Source organism: Octopus sinensis, linkage group LG8, assembly GCF_006345805.1.
Source record: "Octopus sinensis linkage group LG8, ASM634580v1, whole genome shotgun sequence".
In the NCBI taxonomy this organism is placed as follows: domain Eukaryota; kingdom Metazoa; phylum Mollusca; class Cephalopoda; order Octopoda; family Octopodidae; genus Octopus; species Octopus sinensis.
The window spans coordinates 5,086,435-5,096,040 of NC_043004.1; the positions used below are offsets into that span (position 1 = coordinate 5,086,435).

General features: G+C 36.2%; 1 protein-coding gene across 4 annotated transcripts in view; it reads right to left on the reverse strand.

Annotated features, from left to right (window-relative positions):
* Positions 1 to 7,181, reverse strand: part of LOC115215226 — a 105,208-nt gene extending 98,027 nt beyond the window's left edge. For 2 of the 4 annotated variants that reach the window (XM_036505220.1, XM_029784448.2), the window contains exon 1: positions 6,839 to 7,180. The gene's annotated coding sequence lies outside the window, so the exon portion shown is untranslated. Of the gene's footprint in view, positions 1 to 6,381; positions 6,561 to 6,838 lie in introns of those variants that run through there. The other 2 variants (XM_029784449.2, XM_036505219.1) reach the window with 2 other exon arrangements.
* Between the last annotated feature and the right edge of the window lie 2,425 nt (positions 7,182 to 9,606).

Consider the following 9,606-nt stretch of genomic DNA (forward strand, 5'->3'; position numbering starts at 1 on the left):
TCCCGAATGGCCGCAGTCAAATGACTGAAACAAGAATAAAAGCATGTTCGCTCGGGAAGTATTTCTCACTCCACTTCTAACAAAACACACACACACACATTAAATAATGAAATACAGTTCGCTTTGCAAACACATAATTTGGGGTTCAGTCCCACTAAACGGCACCTTGGTCAAGCGTCTTCTCCTATAGCTGCGAGCCAACCAATACTTTGTGAGTGAATTTGGGAGAAAGAAATTGTGAGGAAGTCTATCGTGTGTGTGAGTGTTCAAGATTAATCAGCCGAAATTACTACGATGATCCGGTTCTTGACTGAAGACTGAGGGTTTCGAATGTCCTGTCCGTGTTTATTGTATCGTCTTCTAAGAGTTATACGTTCTTGTCCATGTTGTATTTTTCTACATACCTTAATATATATATATATATATATATATATATATATATATATAATATATATAGTGTGTGTCTGTGTGTGTGTGTCTTTGAGTTTGTACGTGTCCCCCGCCACTGCTTGATAACCGGCCTTGATTTGTTTACGTCCCAATACATTAGCGGTTCAGGAAAGGACACCGACAGAATGAATGCCAGACATAAAAATACTGGGGTTGATTTGCTTGTCTAAGCCCTTCAAGGTGGTGTCCCAGCATGGACGCAGGCCAACTGTATTACAGTAGATTATCTGCACATGTAGCAGTTGTATACATGGTAATTTAGGGTTTTGAGACATTTTAGGCCCGAAAATCGCAATGCGACAGGACTTTTTCCCGGTAACTATTGTTGTTAGAATGCATATCATCCTTGGTTGAGAAATATATGATGAAAGGTTTTCCCAACCGTCAACATCCATACAGTATTTACATTATTTACATTTGACGGATATTTGTCCTCATCTTGTTTGTTGTTAACACAATGTTTCGGCTGATACACCCTCCAGCCTTCATCAGGTGTCTTGAAGAAATTTCGAATCTGGGTTCTCATTCCTAAGGTATTTTTTCGATGTTTTTATTATTCAGGTCACTGCTTGGAATCGAACTCTTAACAACTACGCTACTAACCCCAAGATTCCGAGTTCGATTCCAAGCAGTGACCCGAATAATAATAATAATAACAACAACAACAACAACAACATCGAAAAATACCTTAAGAATGAGAACCCAGGTTCGAAATTTCCCCAAGGCACTTGATGAAGGCTGGAGGGTATGTCAGCCGAAACGTTGTGTTAACAAGAAACAAGATGAGGACAAATATCCGTCAAATGTAAATAATTCCTCATCTCTCAAATAAAGAACTGTCAACATCTATATTGTCTTTTATTCGGACACAGTGTATCGAAGACTATGTTATCCAGTGTGTCCTATATTTGAGATACATGATGTGATATGAGGAAAGTTTGACTGCTATTTTCAGCTGATAGAATGACCACATAACTTTTTAGTTGGTTCAAACTAGTAGTGAAAGGAGTTAATACGAGATGAAAAATAATCATGGAAGGCGATTGTTCTTATCATTTTATCACGAATATTGAGCTATCCCAGTGTGCGGTGGCTAAAAAGACATAACTGACATTTCGGAGTGAATCCTTTATCAGCAAATAGTAGGATTTTAATTAACATGATACAAGTTGAAGTGAATAATTAACAATTATCTCCATTATTAATTCCCATACTTCACAGAGGGAGCAAACCCGATGTTATTTTCGGAGCGGTTACTGTTCAGCCCTTAACCTTTGATCGAGCAAAACCTATGACCAAAGAGGTTCCAGCCTTGACCATCGCATTTGTTTACTCAATGAGTCCTTCCGTTTGTTTTTGTTGTTGTTTTTTATGACGAAAGGATGTGATCTGAGGGAGATTATCGTGCTATATCTAGCATGTCGAACGACCGCGTTGAGACATCTCTTGCAGGTTTGGTCATAATAGCAGCAGTACCGGTAATAGAAGCAATAATGGATCTTGAAAGTGTTTAGTTACAAAAATTATTTTTTTTAATCTGTACGTCAAACGGTAAAGATCCGCAATAATACAAAGATAAACAAATAAATAAATAAATACTAGCTTAAAAGTAACTATAGTAACTAACGACTGTCACCTGCAAACTACTTCGGTAAACACCAATCTATTATTTATTATTATTATTATTACTACTACTACTACGACGACGACGACGACGAAAATCAACAGCTCATAAAACAGTAATAATCAAATTATATGACCTTTGACATTCAGTCACACACACTGACATAAAGACACGTGTTTTTCGTGGTTGAGTGGGGAGCTATTTTATTCTCCCCTTCTTTTTTAGAACAGGAATATATGATACATAAGAACTACAACTCGCAACTCGAAGTTTTTTAATTAACTCAAATGAGTTCCTGCGAACTAAATTCACACAACTCGACTGGCTTTGATTTTTTTTTTATCGTAATCATTTTACCTGATTACATCATTAATGCCATCGAGGAGACATGATCGCTGAACCTGCAGTATGTAGTAACCAAATCTTTCTCAAGTTACACCGTATCGTCTTTCAAAAATAAATTTTATCTGTTAATAAAAACCATATCGGATACACTATGCTTGAAAAAATATCGAAGATTGTTTCGGGTGGATGCTCCTAATCAATGGACTTACCTAATCAGGACCAAATTAAGGCTTAAACACGAGCAACGAAACCTAATGTAATACGATAGAAAAAGCAAGCAAATCACAGCCTACTATATTCTTGACCTAAAAATCAGACTCAAAAATGAAAATAAGCAATTTTGCTTGATAGGTAGTGTTTCCTTATAAACACAGTTATTGATTATAAGCAACCGATTGATTTAGTTCAACATATTGCTGGTAACTATTCAATTAAACCGCTTTCATGCCAGAAAAATATAACAATATCAGTCAGAACGAGATATGAACTAAAGAATCAGGAGGGTCGAAAGTTTGCTATTGTAAACAATTTGGTAAACGGAACCGTTTGGGACAATCTGGTTCCTGAGAAGTATCCAAATCTAGAGACACAAACATGATATACGTAGGAGCCACTGGAAGCGCAGCTATGTGGTCATTCGACCTACTAAAAACAACAGCCAAATCTCACTTGTATCACACCCTACAGATAATGTATTCTTAAGTGCACGCTGCAGTTGAATAAAAAGATGAGGTCACGATAGGAACATATTTGATGATAAATCTGCTCAGTTCGAGCTGACCTGAAGCAAAATAACATGAGCAACTATATATATATATATATAATCAGGTAAACAATTGTGTTTACAAACTAGATTTTTTTAAACATACTCGATATGAGTTTTATATTGGTAAAGACGGGGAGAGAGATTAGCGTAACTTGGGGCACACTCACTGTACATGTATACATAGACGATATGCAAACATGAACGAAACTAAAGCTCCACTGATGTTTTCCACACTACTTTAAATTACTACTACAAACTACTGGGTTGAGTTAAAATGGGGCTACAAATCAACATTATTGATCGGCTGGGTAGACGGACTACATATAACGCAATCAACTGTTTCCAACATCGCACTGAGTAAGTTGCGAATAAAAAAAATTAAAAGATTTATTGAGCTTGAACTAGGATAAATAATGGGGAGAGATAAATCGAATGCAGACGGGTGTGTAGCTCAAACTAATACACAAAAATTACAAAACTACACGCGGAGGAAAATAAATACTTTACTTAAGCAACCAACTGATAGTCTAAAGTACAAGCGCATTGAAAGAGTGTACAATGGTGGCTTCCCAGATTGACAACGCAATTATTAGGTCTCTTTCACTATCGTCCTTATAACATTCTGTTAGATAAACTCTGCTGCGCTATTATTGCATTACAGAAAGCCATAGATACTATATATATATATATATATATATATATACAGAAGTAGTACTCATACAAAACGAGAAAAATGAGTAGCAACGGGGTGAAATAAGCTTATACCCAAATGCATGTATTGAGTACTATTTTTCAGTATGTGTGTGTGTATATATATATATATATATATGCATGTGTTTAGTGCTGACTGTCGAAAAAAAGGAGTACTCAACTACCATTATATATTTATTTTGGTCAAGTCGGTGTCTTACTACTCTGAGTTTCGCCTCTAGGTGCACCAGGTGCAAGTTACGACTCCATGCGCATATATGTACGCGTGCATACACCTATATATAAATATATATATATATTAAATGTATAATATATACTGCTCTACATCTTCGAGTGTGCTTCTTTCGGATTTGTTTTCTACAAACGATATATATATATATATATATATATATTATGGTTGTGTTTTGACTCCTACGCATGTGTGCATTAAAGGTGTACAATTAATTAAGACACCATAAGTGCAAAAGATAGGATAAATAAGTCCACCACTACTAAACGATCTCGTTTCCTTCCCTTTTAATAAATTAATGATGCGACGGTTCCAATCCGGTCCCTTTTCATGTCTATCCTGCGCTGAATTGAATAACGGCATTAATGAAAATGTAATTAAGTGAAATCTCATACGGCATGCTATTTTAGTTAGTCTTACAGTTGCAGTGTCTAGTTGGCAACTAACATTAGACTACAATATGTTGCCGTAGTATAAGACAGAATAGACGTTGCGAAAGTATACAGAACACAAAAACATGCACACAAAATCACGGACTTAACGGGAGCACAATACAGAGAAGATACTATACTTATGTGTATGTATATATGTATATATATATATATATATATATATATATATATATATATATATATATATATATACTACATACGATGGGTTCTATTCGACTCCGATACGCACACGTTGTTAGCGACATAAACGGTGAAAGAGATAGAGAGAGAGAATGCATGTAGTGTATGTCGAGTCACACCCTTCCACATCACAAACACTACTGTGTGTTGTGCTTAGTTGCAGTTGCTGGAATGCATGCTGTTTTATCGAGTATGGATTTAGTAACACACTCAACTATGTGACCAACGAACTAGATTATCGGCGAACAAGCAGCAGTCGTTGCCAACCCGACTAAACTGAACTGGACACAAAATCAGGGACTCTCTGTTTCTTTCAGAAACCATTGCAATTATTTTCGACTCTTTACGAAACATATTGAATCTAATTCTACTTAAAATCTTTCAAAGAAACGTTGAAAATAAGTTTAGAATAGCAATATAACGCATAACCCAAACAAGATAGTGTAGTTTGGATTTCTTTTCTTTTTTTCTCTCTCGTTATTTATATTTCTGCTGCTTCTATTTTGGTATTTTTACTCATTAAAACAGTGACTATTGGTGCTTAATTGTGTCCTTACTATGCTGTATGTATGTACATGTGAAAATGTGTATGCGTGCACACAAGTGATCCTTAAGAAATAATAAAATATTAAAAGAGGGAAGGGTGGTAGATGTTCCCCCCCCCCCGAGACGAGTGCGTGCTGCCGAATATGGCCGAAGGAATGGAAGGTGCGATGTCCAGAAATGAACTACAGCAGGTGTATGAATCTGCGTGCATATGTAGCATACCACCAACAAACATGAGACATCATCGAGAATCCAGATACATCAACAATATACTGTCACCCCAAACCCAATTCTTGATAAGTAATTCGAGCGACTGAATCATTTGGTTATCATTAAAACACCAGAACTGTACTTTGTGTATGTATGTATGTATGTATATATATATATATATATATATATAGTCTTAACGAATTGGTTATAGAGAGAGGAAGAGAGAGAGAAAGAAAGGTGGGTATATATGATAAATAGGTAAATGTAAACAGATCAGTTTTACAAAACTGAAAGAAAAACAAAAGCCTTAGTCTTAAGTTGGATTCTAAAGTCTGCAGGACGGAGAGAGAGAGAGAGAGAGAAGGAAATATAATGGAAACATGCAGAAAGAATAGTAAGTAAATAAAATAATGACAAGAACTAAAAGAATACGTAGAAAGGGGATAGAAAGAAAATAGGTAAAGAGAAAATAGTATAATGACAAGAAATAAAAGAATATGTGAAAATGAGATAGAAAGAAAATAGATTCATAAGAGAGGAGGGATAGAAAGAGAGGGGAGTGAAAGGGAAAGAGTATTAGTTATGAGAGAGTGTGTGCCTGCGTATGTGCGTTTGTAAAAGAGGGAAGTAGAGCGAGTAAGAGTAGCAAGCAAAATATGGCGGATGGAGAGAAAAGAACAAAGGATGAAATAGCAAGTAGGTCATAGCAATGTTTGTGGATAGAAAAGTAAAGGGATTCCCAAAATTGTGGACACCATTCATTAGCCTCTTGTTTCTTTTCCTTTTATATCCACCACCTCCGGAGCCCTATAGTGGAGAAAACATGTTAGACTACATGGAGAGGGGTGAGGTTTCATTTACGACCTACCGTAGTCGTGTGTTAGTGGCAGGTTAAGAGAGCTTCTCTGGTGATCGTAGCACGAAGCGGATGCCAACTCCACGACAGCTAAATATACAAACAAAAACAAGGCCTTCAGTTCTATTTTGGAAGAAGTGACTACCGACTGGAATGAACATCCAACCGTTTCCTCTGTCTTTACTAAGTCCGTTTATCAGCAGATGGAGATCCTAACAAGAGAGACGGGCTTACAGATAGAAAAGGTTTCGAGACAAACGTATACACACAGTCGGGCATAGTAGCTCCATAAGTGCTACTATAGAGCTATCGCCCACCATGAACAGCTCTAAATAAAAATAGTCAGGGTCCGGTGGCAGATAAGTATACAAACAAACATGCATATACACACGTAGTAAAAACATATGGGGGTGTGTGGAAATTTAGTTTTTCTCTCGATAGCAAAAAAAAAACAAAAATGCAGACTTACCATTCGGATTGTTGTAGTTAAAGCAAACGAGGTGAATACAAGCAGACGGAAGGAAGAGGAGAATAGAAAGACAGAGCTAGAAACATATAGACGGAGAGAGAGAAGGGGAAATAGTGAGGGAGAAATAACAGATAGAAGCAGATTTAGTAAGAGGAGAGGTGAAGAAAAGGCGATAGAATTAGACAGAGTGAGAGAAAAGAGGAATGAAATCTCACTTGAAGCAAGTGTAGAAGAGGAGGATGAACACTAGGAGAGAGGATAAAAAGGGGGCGGAGGAATAAGAGATAGATAGATAGAGTAAACAGACGAAGATAGTGACAGCAGTGGCGTAATCTAGGCTGATTGAAAGAAACAGGAAGAGTAGAGAAGAGAGGGTTGTAGTGAGAGGAATGCGTGTAGCGAAGGTAGCAATAAATGTAGTGACAAGTATAAGGGCAAATGTAGGAGGATCAGAGGTATGAGTCGAGCAAGAGACAGAGACGGAAGTAGTTGGATTTCTGCGTGCTGAGTGAAACAGCTTTAAATGATTCTATTAATATAAAAAAAACACTTTTGATCGTAGTATTAGTGCACCCCCTAGTTAGTTTATAACAATAGTACTTGTATTTCATCTACTAAAAGAACGAAAGTTTATAGAATCGCAGTATGGTACAAGAGGCATTATCTGAATTCTGAAAAAATAAAAGCCATTTGATTTAAAGTTATTAAAAATAGAGTAAAAGTAAGGAAAATACGAAGCAACGATTAAGCTATGAATCTGATTTGGGAATGTATCGACATGGAAGCGATCCGCACAAGAAATAAACAGCCAAGAACTATTGATCATGCAGGTAAATGAATTTCAACAAGTGAAGGAACATCAAGCTTTTAGGTGGATTCTTATATTCATCATCGCCACCGTTAGTAACCAAAAATATATTTCAAAACTGCTTCAAAATAGGTTACTTAGAATCTGGCGACAGTGTCCAAACAAAAATAATGTAATAAACTTTTAAAATGTTCTTCTAAACAGTAAAATACTCGGTGTTTGTTTTTTTTGTTATATGTTAATCCAAATGAAAAGTATTCGGTTGAAAAGCTAGTTATTTGATATATTACATCAAACAAGCCAAAATATTTTCAGGGATTATAGTATAGGCCTAAATAAAACTATATGTAACGAAGCGAAAATCCTGAACTTGCGTTTGCTAAATACAAATTAAAAAGTAAACTGAAGTTTTTTTCTTAAATTACATCTAGTTATGTTAAACTTTTTTTTTTCAAACGAATGCTTGGTTTCGACCGACGAATTCATCTTCGCCCTCAATGCTTCAGCTGAGATTCCGACTGGGCCTTGTGCTTTCCCGTTTCTCATGTTGAGGACTGCTTTCTGTATTTTCTCCTCGTGTTGGAATCTGTTCCGGAACGTAATGACAGTTTTGCTGTACACGTGTGAAATGGTGAGTTGTAAAGCTCTCCTTCGACAAGCTCCAAACGTTTGTGGATAGTTGTCTCCGGAACACCCTTCAGGTGAGATGGCAAGATAAACAAAATCTTGTGGAAACAGGCGATCCAGCAACCTATCGAAAACCCAGATCAAGGAGTAATGGGATTGGCTGGGACACATCCTACAGTGACTCGTCTCCAACATTAAAAGGCAAGCCTCTTGAATTACACACCAAAGGAGGCGAAAACGTGGCTGACCAAAAACAACATGGGAAAGATTCACAGAAACTGAAGCACACTGGCTGGTGGCTACACATGGGAACATCTGCAATCCATTGCAAAAAAAAAAGATAGACAGATAGAGATTTCTTAGTAGCACTATATGTTCTACATGGAGTCGAAGGAATTAAGGTGTTGAACAAACTAATTTTCGTGGAAGGAAAAGTAGGAATTCAACTTCTGATTTAATTTTTTCTAAGGATATAAAAACACTATTTTAAAAACATTTCGTCCCCTTTATTTAAACTAAACTCGTATACACACTAAGATAGTTGCGACATTGATAGCCTCACCAAATTTAAATACTGTGTTGAGTAGCGAAAAGAATTGAAACTGTACCAGCTTGTACACAACACCTATCTTAGCCACCACCTAAGTTTTTTCATCTTACTGAATGACAAGATACCCGCAATATACCCAAACGTTTATACAAAGTAGTATGAAAGAGTGAAGTTACATTCGCGGTGCTTGGTTAAATGCGCACGCCAACATCGACCTGGTTACCTGCTTTTTTATTTTGGTCTGTTCCACCTGGTCAACTTGCATGTAGGCATAAATGAAACAAAGACAACTTATCAAAATTACTAAGCAATATTTCTTTAGTAAAATTATGTTGTTTTCCTTATTTATTTTAACTTTCAGTTTTGCAAAACTTTCAACGCATCGATCGAAAGTCGAGTTTGACCTCTTAGTATAGCAGGAGTGATTTCCCCTGTTTATATATATTTTTCTACGTGTATTAGTTTCACTCGACGCTTTTTACCTTAAATTTCTTCAACATATAACCCTAAATAGACTTGTGTTTGGAATTGATGAATTTAGAAATATCATTAATGTGTGTGAAATTAATTGTGAGATAAATCACAACGTTATATGCATGTCAGTGAAATTTTAAATTTAATTCTTCTCTATTCGAGCCCTATTGATGATGTGTATTTAAAAAATGAATACACTGAAAGAATTCACTTCATTTGAAAATATACTATACCCTCCAAGATAATCCTTAAACTGATTTGGCCATTTATTATTTTAAAAGTTGATGTTTGGTCCCAGGCTAGCTATTA